The sequence below is a fragment of the Lissotriton vulgaris genome, chromosome 3_1 (assembly GCF_964263255.1).
Source record: "Lissotriton vulgaris chromosome 3_1, aLisVul1.2, whole genome shotgun sequence".
NCBI lineage: Eukaryota > Metazoa > Chordata > Amphibia > Caudata > Salamandridae > Lissotriton > Lissotriton vulgaris.
Genome location: NC_141689.1, coordinates 1656249106 through 1656260942, shown reverse-complemented (window position 1 = coordinate 1656260942; position 11837 = coordinate 1656249106).

Here is an 11837-nt window from a genome sequence, read left to right as displayed (position 1 = left end):
GCCTGCCGTTCCTTGGCCATGGTGTTTAAGTCAGGTCGTGATGATCGGCTCGGTGGCTTGATGGTGGACCATCTGTGGCCGCTTAGGCATCTACTGCTTGAATTGCTCTGTTGCAACTACTCAGCTCTAGGTTCCTCAATGTTCAGGAGCTTGTAGGCCACTGAGAGAGAGCGTATTTGCCTGAGCTCCCTTTTGAAGGTGAAAATCAGCCAGAAGGGGTGCTCCCAGGAGTATGCAATGCCAGCTGCCCTGAGGTGTTCAGTTATAGGTTGGAATGCCTTGTGCCTAATTAAGGTAGATTCTGCTACGTCTTGGTACAGTATGGGTTTCTGGCCTTTTTACTGGAAAGCGGATTTGCACCGGATGCTCAAAGTATGCGCTCCTTGAGCTGGTAATCATGCACGCATGTCAAAATATCTGCAAGGGTAGCCGAGGCAGCCCTCTAAGGGCCCACTCTGTGCATGCAGTCCAGCTTAATTGGAAAATCCTGAGTTAAGCCCAGGAGCGAACAGAAAAGGTCCACCACTAGCACTTTGATGTTAGGGTCCTCTGCACCGTATACCAGGCCTCGGATGCGAATGTTGTTTTGCCGGCACCTGTTTTCCAAGTCCTCTGTGTGAGCTTGGAGGTTGAGGTTCTGTTCTTTTAGCCAAAGGAATTCTTGCTGAAGATTCTCTAGTTCCTCATTGCGTCCAATCTCGTGTTCCACCAGAGTGTTAGCCCTTTCCCCCAGAGAGTCCCCATCTCGGAGCGTAGGGCAGCTGAGAGCTCTTGTTTCATAGCTGACAGGTCCTCATGTAGAGAGGAGAAGAGAGATTCCAGGAAGAATCGGTTAACTGGAGCTTCAGTTTCCTCCGCTCCCTCCGTCTCTTCTGTGGTCTTCGGTGTGATCTGTCTCTCAGTCGGCGAATTGGTTGGTTTAAGCAACGTCTCCTTCACCGGTCTGTCCCTTTGACCCTTAGTGGCCACCATTGTGAGTCGTTGATGCCCCCTTGTCGGAGAGGACACTACAGGCTTTTGTTTTGATATTCCGGGGACAGGTGAGTACTACTTGGTTGGCCAGCAGATCGTCCCTCTCCCCCTTCGCTGTGATCAGTGGCCCCCTCCAACGCATCCGCTGGGCCCTGCTGAGCGTACAAGTCTGGTCGGGCCTTCTGCTAGAAGGGTTGCTTTGTGCCCCCTAGAGTGGGTGCAGGGGCAAGCAGTTGACCCTGGACCCCCAGCCACAGTCCGTGTGCCCAGACCTACTCTGCTGCTGCAGTACGTCGAGGCAACCCCTGGATTAAGAGGTATAGCTAGGGGGTAATGGTGTTTGGGCCCCTCTTACCGGGTGGAGATGTCACTAGGGGGTCTTCTTGCCCCCAGCCTCTGCCGCGTCACTAATCCAATAGGGGACAAGTCTCCCATTGTGTTGGCACAGGATGTGTAGTTAGACCTTCCCAGTCTGCTCTCAGTTCCCTGCCTTGCGTGGATTTAGCCAATAAGTTAGGGCTCAAGTCCAGCCAGCCAACCATGCAGGAGGAGGGCTGCGGTTTGCACACCTCTGTTGCTCCTCTCTTGACATGGTGCTCGTGTAGGCCACCAGGGATGCCTCCGCACCCACCAGTTGGGCTATGAGCTACACCCCGGCTTTCAACCTCCTGGTTGCTGTGGGCTTCGCCAATTATGCTTCCCTCCTCAGTGCTGGCTTCAGGCCCCCTCATGACAGCCTCCTTTTGGTTTGGCAGCAGCCAACGGGAGGCACAGACTTGCCAGGCCTTCATGTTCACCTGAGTCTCAGGCCATGCGCAGGCCGCCAAGGCCAGCTCCCTCCACATGGCCCCTCTATTCTGCGCTGTTTGTGCAGATGGGCGAGGGTGCAGTCTCAGCCAGCAGACCAGGTGTGGGGAACAAACTCCTCTGGTCCCCGCCATGCCTCTTCAGCCCTGGCCCACTTGCGTGCTGCTTGGGTGCCCCCGCACTCACCAGTGTGGCAGATCAGGGTACCGCCAGCCACCGATCCTCCCACTGCCTCGGCCCGGCCTCTCTCTTCACCCTCCTCAAACGTGTCCCCAGATCTCCTTAGAGTAGTGTATCCTCAGCACAGCGCCGGGCGATGGAGATTTATTGCTCGTGGGGCCTGCGTGTCTTCCTGCAGCCGGGACAACACATAGTTCCTTGGGGCAGGCTCCTCCCACTTCGGAGCCTCAGCGAGCGAAGCCCCGCTCTGAGATGCCATCGCCTTTCACTCAGTCTACTCAGGTGTACCCGCACCCCAGAACTGTGGAGGGGTCCAGCTGCAGCGCCTCTATCTTCTCTGCACCAGCTCCTTCATTATGTCTGTAGGCCGGCTGTTCTCTGCTTGCAACAGCCGCTCCGGGTGGCCGCATTGCCACGGCACTGGACCAAAAACTCACACTCCAATAGACGCCATCAGCAGAGTGTTCCCCAAGGGCGGTCGTCAACCTCAGGGGCCCCGCTCCACCACTGGATTTACGGGGCTCTGCCAGGCGGGAGCGGAGAGATCCGAGGACACGTCCTACTGGGTCACTTCCCCTCCCAAATTATTTTAAAAGGGAAGTGGTGCTTTGATCGCCTTCTCAATCCTAATAAGGCCCAAGGGACCCCATCACTCAGGTTCACTATTTTAAAAGCCTTGAATGGCCCCAGGGCCTCCATCCTATGGTGCCGGATCCATTATTATGTCCCAGGGAGCCCACCCCCAGGATACTGTTTCTGTTTCCCTGTCTGCAAGAATACTGGCAGGGAAAAAATGTGCACTCCCACCTCGCCAGAGCTGTAGAAATGCTGCCACCAAGACACATATTTTCCCCAGGCCATGCTGTTGAAGGGAAGAAAGCAGAGATTGTTCCTGCCTTGGCAGAAGCAGAGACGAAAACTTGCTCCTTCTGTGTGGGAGCAAAGCTGACTCCTGCTGCACCCAGGATGAGGGAATGTGGGAAGCTTGGAGGACTGCAGGGGCTCCTCCCATTGGCCCTCAATATTCTGTGTTATGGGAGCCCTAGGTGGGCACTGGGGCTCCCACCTAAGGCATTGACAATTGGGGTCCCCAAGGCCAGTTCTGATGCTACCCTTCCCGTTAAAATATGAATATGGTCCCAGGGGATGGGGTCACTGGGGCCTGTAAAGATTCAGTGAGGGGTGCACACTGCCCTTCCCTTAGAAAAGAATACAGCCCAAGGGATTGGGTCCCTAGGGCCATCACCAACATATTTTAAAGGAAAAAGAATAAAGAATTGCCCTCGGGCTCCTCCCAAAACCCACAACAGAAAAAAAAGAATATGGATTTCTGAATGGGCACGGAGACAACCAAAATTAGAATTTCAAAAAAAGAATATAAAAACAAAATATATAATTTATTTTGAAATATAACATTGAAAAAAAATGAGTAGCAGGAGCAGATCATTTATTATTCACTGCTCCTTGGTGTAGCGCCGCTATAATGCCTTCTGAAGGCTTTTTACACTTTATTTTAAGCTTGGTAATGTTTCTAGAAGGGGCAGGGGCACCACTAAGCTTTTTTACTATGTTGTGGGCTGGTGGAGGAAGAGCAGCTCTCTAACAACACTGAACAAAGGGGCCTGAATTACTTTAGTGTAAGTTTACGATGTTTTTATTATTCACAAATGAATTTAACGAGTAGTATCTTTTCGACCGCAAAGACTACTCGCTCGTGGCGAAGACTACTCACATAAAAAGATAGGCCTGTCCTAGATTACCTTTCGTGCGTGATTACCCTTTTTTTTTTAGGGTGTATTCTTATGACTTGGGGATATAGGGGATATATCAAAGAAACCGGCCTCAGAACTAAATTATGGCAATGAACTCATGGTAGTTTCACACAAAATATCAGCATATTGTGAATAATGGGACTCATTTAAAATGCTCAAACATTTGTATTTCGATATTCAAGGTCGAGGTCACTTCCTGGATTTTTATCTTAATATTCCAGAAGCCGGGCGGTGTGAATAGGCTTGAAGATATCATATCAATCGAATTTTGTCGTTTTTATGTTTTTAAACTTTCATTAATGCATTACATTGTAGTTTTTTTTAAGGTAAGATAGTGCATGACTTTAAATTCTTTCTTGTTTACATCGCCCTTGTTTTGCAGAGCTTTGAGTTATCGTGTTTGTATTTCACGGTAACTCTGAGACTCTTCATAAGCGATTGAGGAGTGGAAAAAGTAATAAACGTTACAATCGATAAGCACGCTCGGGGTACTGGCGACCAAAACGCCACTAACCTTGCCGACATTATTTAATGTTGCTTTAACGAATTCGCGCACTACCCATTTACTCTACTCTGCAAAGCAAAATGAACAATGCGCTTTTTTATGAGGAGTCAAATGGTAGCTTCCGGTAGCAGTTAAAAAATAGTTCATCACCACAAAAAAAGTATCAGCAGTACTTTTCCCCGTCCAGTGATTATCGCTCACAGTCAAGGCCTCTGTTATTTCAATAACACACTGAGAAATAATATTTCTCTGAGGAAAAGTGTTGGATGTTTTAATGTTTTATGGGAGAAAGATGTTTTTGCAGACATCGCAGAAAGCTAATGTCTTCTTTAAATTGGACTATAATTCAAGATGACTTCTGGAAAAGCTGCTTCGAAACCTAACACAACAAGAATGGTGTAATTTTCTCTTTATTCCTGCAATATTTCTAATGTCCCATTTTATTTGTCTTATTGTTCCCATGGTGTACTTTACAGCCCCATTTCCTATGCTTCAACGTCGGCGTCTTATACCTTAAGGAAAGGGGTGATATATTTTGTCCAGTACAGGGATGGTTAACGCTTAGATGAAAAATTCATCATGCTCTCTTCCTTACTGTTCCTTAAATTATGTTTCTTGTGTCTGGGGAAATTAAAGGAAATCTGTGACGCTGCTGACCCCGTCCCGAAAAAAGACCCAACTGTAGCAAAGACATAATGATCATGTTTATGTCCATGCATTTCCCATAGTACACAGAGAGAACACAAGTTTGACATGTACCATTTTCATTGGATTCAAGTGTAAACAATGTCTTTGAAGCTACCATGCTCTAGACTTCGGATTATTAGGCTGTTCCTGGGAACTATGACGTCATAGGGACCTAAATTGCAAATGCACGCAACCCCAAGACACACTAATTGCAATAGACAGCGCAGTTTAAGAACGACCATCAAAATTCAAGACAGAAAGTGTAATCGAATTAAAGGCTGGTATTACATCGTCAGTGATAGTGACTCTGGGCATGATTCACGAAGGTAAGATTCCATTTGTGGATCTACTAACGCGTAAATCTACACCTGCAGGTATGTGAGAGTCTCCACTTCTTTGCCGTTCACCATGTCCAGTGGAGATTTACACCTGGCTCTAGAGTTAGGAGTCTAGTAACATATAGGGATATTGAAAGAATGTAATAATATAAAACAAATAAATAACTAAAATGAATCTAATGTAAAACAAAAATGTGAATAGTTTTAAACAAATAATACCAGCTTTTTTCATTTAATTTGTAATAACCTAGTTCAACTTGCGCCCCCTCCTTTATTTCAAAGGAGGGCGCCACCCAGGGGCTAACTGGAAATGAAGGGCTTGATCCCACGCATAACTTTCGGCAAAAAATGTTGGTGAGATCCGCGGATCCTGCTGAAATTTGAAAAAATATGCTTTTTTGGGCGCTGCAGGGTCCTTGTGGGACCTCTCAAGAGGCCTAGTGGACAGGGTATTTCTCCCGTGCCCCATTTTCTTTTTTATAAAATAATTTTTTTATGGGGCTCATCTTCAAGTTAAGTCCCAAGATGGCTGCCAACACTTCCTGGTTTAAGTGTTGGCAGCCAATCAAAGGATTTTGGGCTTTCAGATATCTATATTTTTTAAACATAAATATCTCTGAAGCTACTGAATGGATTTACATAAAATCACAAAAAGCACGCTTTCTGGCCAAACTTCTAGCTTCCTGCCAAATTTGGCATTATTCCGTTCAGCCGTTCGGGCTGTAGTCATGTTCAAAAATTGAAAAATCGCCTTAGACATGAAATGGGGAAACTGCGTTTTGGGACTCCCCTTTTTTCTTGGCCAAGCTTGACGGCTCACCTTGAAACTTTCAAAGCAGCAGCTGAACCAAAAAGTGGACGTGTCTTGAAAATTTCATGAAGATTCGTCAAGCTGCGCTAAAATTATTGGCAAAACAAAAAACGAGTTTCCTATGGAAACTTTGGTCCTAACTATAAATACTTACACGCCAGTAGGTAAAAAAAAACAACTCTAAAGAGCATGCCCGCCGGTAGTAACTCCGAAAACATCCGACCCGAAAGAGCCGGAGCTCCACAGGATATCGGCATATCACCGGGAGCCGAGGAGAGAGAACGGAAAATGTGGTGAGAGGACATTTAAAATCTTCTTCCCACGAGACACGCTCGTCTCTCAGCTGATCTCCCTGGTAATTGAACTTCCCGCTCGTGCTCAGCATTGCACACGAGCGGGTCAGAGTGAAACCTGAGACCGCACGTGAACTCCTTCATAGCACAGGTTGTGTCTTCTAAATCAGCATGACTACTTGACTAGCAGAGTTTGATATGGCAGCAGAGTGGTTAAAAGGAAGGGAAGCATCTGCAAATCTAATCTTTAAAAAGAAAAATGCTGAAAGCAAAGGAAACGGCCGCAGCCAGCAGGCTGGATCACCTGAAGCATCCACAGGGAAACAATTGGGGAATCAGTTAGAAAAGCTGAGAAAAAAGAAACCAGTCGCTGGTGGGAGGCCACACTCCTACAAAATTACCTCGAGGTAAATAGAATCCCATGAAGGTTGAGGATTTTCATTATCCCCACACTTAGTTGCCCCAAACCACAATTACTTAAAGACTGGACCGAAAACACCAATACCTGCTAAAAAAATATGCTGCACATGCTTATCAAAAATGCGTGGGATGAGCAGAAGGAACTAACTGAACAAATCCAGGCACTGATGGAGGAGCTTGCTAAGTGTCCAGACCAGAACGAAGTTAAAAGCACCCTGAAACTAATTGACGACAAGACCAAAGCTTTTGAAAAAGGGGTAATTGAAAGAAAGGAAAAGATATTTTTACGTGATGAGAGAGACTACAAAACCGGCCGAATACTAACCTTTGCACAGAAATTCGGCAAAACAAGGGCAGACATGGCCAAAGATAAAGCCTTAGGAATTGTGGATAAAGGCATTGTTGGCTCCATCATAGATGTCAGTTCTGACCTGGAATCTGTCGACAGCGCTGCCTCCAATCAGGGGGAACTCTCTTTTTTTTCTGAGGAGGTACGCCTCATGCAGAGGAATCAACAACAGTCATACAGGAGAAAACCTGGGGGAAGAGGAAGGGTCGCCAACACAAGAGCAAGAAAAGACGGTGCAGGAGAAGAAAGGAACAGAAATACTAGCATGGGAACAGGAAGCCAGGACAACATGAAGAAATAATGGATGACACCACCAAGCAACTCACGGTATAGAACCTTTCTTTCGTAGACTAATAACACCCACGGAAGAAGAGGTCTTGAAATTAGGTCTTTCTTTTTGCCCTGATACATCCCTGATACATCCTTAGACTATGCTAGTTCACGCATTGACCTCTACCAATTTGTTCATAAAGTTAAATTGAACAAATTACACACTTTACGTACCTGTACTTGTAAACATGCAGGATCTCTTAGATCAAATTCCAACAACCCACTACACACCCAATCCATTGAACTCTGAAGGTGATAACATCACACTAGAATCCTTGGGTTTAACCACAGGAACACCGGGAATGACCCATTTCAGAGCCCCCTCCTGATATGTACCCCAGAAACCCAAAGACAACATAGAAACGAAACAGTCAGTAATGATCTACTCAAACTTATTGACACAAGCCCTAGACAGAAAAACATGAAGAAAGAACATTGGGAGGTGGTTTCCAAACTGCAAAAGGATGATAGGATTGTCATCAAATCATCAAACAAGGGGGGAAACATTGTGGTGATGGACAGGGAGAAATACATACAGGAGGCTCTCAGGCAACTTAACAACCCAATGTGCTATGAGAGAGTAAACCTACCTTAGCACCCTACAAACCAGATACCATGGTTATCTTAACGACTGGTTTGACCAAAAACTACTTAACTGGGATGAAAGGAAATTCTTGCTGCATAAGACCCCGACTACACCAACATTTGACCTACTCCCAAAAGTACATAAAGACACCACCAACCCCCCAGGATGCCCCATTGTATCCTCCAAAAATAGCCTGCTAGAAAAATCATCTGAATATGTTGACCATTTCCTTTCCCTTACGTAAGAGATCTGAACTCCTACCTTAGGGATACGAAGGACTTCCTACAGAAAATTCACAACTTACACTGGGAGAATGAGTACTGGATGGTATGCTTAGACGTAGAGAGTCTCTTTACAAGCATTTGACACTCAGATGGCATTAAAGCATGTCAACAATTTTTAAGAGCTAGGAACATCAAACTGCTTGTACATACACGTATGCTCCTCCAAATGATCGAAATTTGCTTGACTGAAAATGTTTTCATGTTTAATGGGAGGTGGTACAAGAACGACAGGGCACTTCCATGGGTACCTGCTTCGGCTTCAGATACGCCAATCTTGTGGTGGGCTGGTGGGAGGAGCAGGTACTCTGGAGCGATGATCCTGAGCCATGATCCAGCAACATCGGACTGTGGCTCAGGTATATTGATGATGTGTTCTTTGCTTGGGAGCTTGATAGAGATTAAGTAGAGGACACCTACTTGTAGAGGAAACCTACTTGTAGTGAGCACTGTTCCTACTGGAAAATGTCAATTTTCCAACAATATGAAAGAAACTACTAATCAAATTATACAGACAATAAACATTGTGATATCTTTCATTCAATTTTTTTAATTTTCAATCATAGAACTTATATCCAACATGTATACATTAATACATTACATTTGTGTATCCTATTGTACACCCATTGTATATGTAGATCAACATGTAATACATGAGGTTGTAAATGAGTGCATAGCAAATACACTGTTTACATATTTCTAAACAAATAAATAAGAAACCATTTTCATGGCTGTTCATGTATCAAAGTTAGTTGATTTTCTGAAGAAACGATGCCCAATGCATTTCGGGACCAGAAGGTACCCTTCTTGAGGGGCGAAATCCTAAAATATACAAAAAGCTTTTCAGTACAATCAAAGAAATTAAATATTTTAACATGATATCACCTATCTGTAGATGGAGACACAAAAGGGGGGGGAACAATGCCGAGCATATTAGATTTATGCAATGTTAAAATACACTACCTTATTGTGTCCTTCCTACATATCAAGGCATATGTATATTCACATAATGCAGATTACGTCATGTGTTGACCTAACTGAAACCTCCTAAATAGCTATTGAACATACCCTCCATAGATCTCATGAACAAAGGATCACTTTCCTACAAGATATGTATAATATGACTACAAGGTACTTCTAACCTAAAAAAAACAGAGAAAAATACACATAAATGGTTTCCCTAATATTAAAAGAACCTGCATGGGATAGGGCTACATCCACAGAATCCTACTTACTAAAAAACTGAACGCTGCTCAAACATAAATATGGGAAAAAATATTGACGTAACGTGTAGCCAGGTAAATGTAGAATATAAATAACTCAGTGTTGTACCACCTACCTAAAGTATCAAGGAAATCTGGAATTGCAAAATCAAAGATATAAACCACTAAGCACACCTCAGGACTACAGGTGCCAAAGAATGAGGGACATGTCATGTTTCCGTTTTGTTATTAAAGTACTCCAGCACACATAGTAAAAATACACTAAGCACATACCTGCGAAAAAATATGTGCTGCCGTGAGTGGAATCCTGATGTCAGACTAATGTGAAACGAAATGGTTTACATGATATCCCGGAAGTGAGGCCGCTAGAGGGATTGGATATAAAGACACCAACTATTAGCAAGACCCTAATGATAAAAAGTGCAAAAATAAACTTTGACGATTATCAAAACATGTACCTCATGAACAGGCTGCTGCACATGAATGAATTATTACTTTGTGACAACAGAGGTCAATAGCACGTTGCTACTTAAATCTCAGGACCGTACAGATGCGCCAATAAAATACTACACAACTGAGGGAGCTGGAAATAATATAAAAAAACGCAATATTATTAACTGATACAAAAAGACACGGGCGAACAAGAAATGTTGCTAGTAGGGCTCATACCATGCGCTCTCTCAGTCTGGGCCTGTGAGGGGATCATAGTTGCAGCGTACTGAAGATAAAACTTCACCGGTTTAGAGAGACTTCGGGATAATGGTGGAGAACGAGCCACTACGAAAAAACGTAAAAGATGATTGTCATTAATTACGTGATCTTGCTAAAAAATAAGGAGACAATGGAATCTGGCTTGATCGGACTAATTTACCTCAGTGACTCGGTGATTAGATGATCCAATGTCGGGTACTCCTGCTTCAAACTCACAGATAACCGCGGAAGGATACTACACCGCTTTATAAAGAGTTCCCAAATATCTCTAAAGTTGCGGGTGCTGATGGGAAATGTAGGCCCAACATGAGAACTACCTACTGAAAAACTTTGTTGTTCCAGATCAAAACTGAACAAATCAAAACAGTCCCCTGGTAACTATACGAGTAGAATTATCATGTATTTCCTGCTATGCAGTATAACCCTCTGTTGTGCGGCTAAAAATCGGGTAATGGTTTATCAAAAAAAGTGTATTATGTGTTTGAAATAAAAGGGATGATTGCGACTAATTTACTGCACTCAACGACAAAGTGTGATTCAAAGGACAGTAAAAATGATGTAGACCAAATAAGTCTGCCTAGGGGATATGCCGCAGATAACATTTGAGACTAACGTGTCTTACAAAAATATCATAGTACAAGAAAATCCTGCTGTCATTCAACTATATGCTTATATCAATAAATACAATACATAACCAAAGTTAACTAGCCATTCATTGGACATAATGTCTTGGGATATGCCTTCATTGCGAATAAAACATATTATAACATATATAGCATGAAAATCTGGGCTCGTTACTGCATAGGACAATTGCCCGAAAACCTTGTCAATAACATTAACAGTCATCATACATCAAGTCATTGTGTGGAATATGGCTGTCTAATGAAAAGAGTCATGCTACATGCTAACCTAATTATAAGCATTGGTACATAATATTTAAAATACATCAAGACATTACATGAAATGTGGCATCCTGATAAGGTTATCGTACTACATGTTAACATGATAGTAAGCGATGGTACAAAGTGTGCCAGCGTAAACTGTGGCATCCTGATAAAATACTGCATACTAACATTATGGTAAACAAAGGTGCAAATTGTGTCAAATAATGATCATGAGACTCATTATACATGAAACCTGCCAGAAAAGAAAGTGTAAGAGTATCTAATTAATCATGAGTACCAAGTACAGGGCTAATGTGGAGGTAATGGACATGTTAGGTGTATTCTAGGTTTCAGTAGGTGGATATGGGCCAGTTAGAATACCCCAATAGATCATAAAAAACAACCCAAATCTACTCGATCATTAAGGCCATTAGGAATAACTATACATAAAAAGTAAATCCAGTAAATTTCAAGCTGTAATAGTCTAGAAGAGTTGTCTTGTCCCTCCTTTCTCTGTACTACCTCAATAATTTGAGCACGTAATTGCGCTATATTGTGGTGACTTTCATCCCAATGAGTAGCTATGGGGGTGCTTTTATTTTTGGCCCCGATGTTACTCTTGTGCTCTGTGAGCCTAATTTTTAGTTTACGTTCAGTTTTACCCACGTAAAATTTGCCACACGGGCAT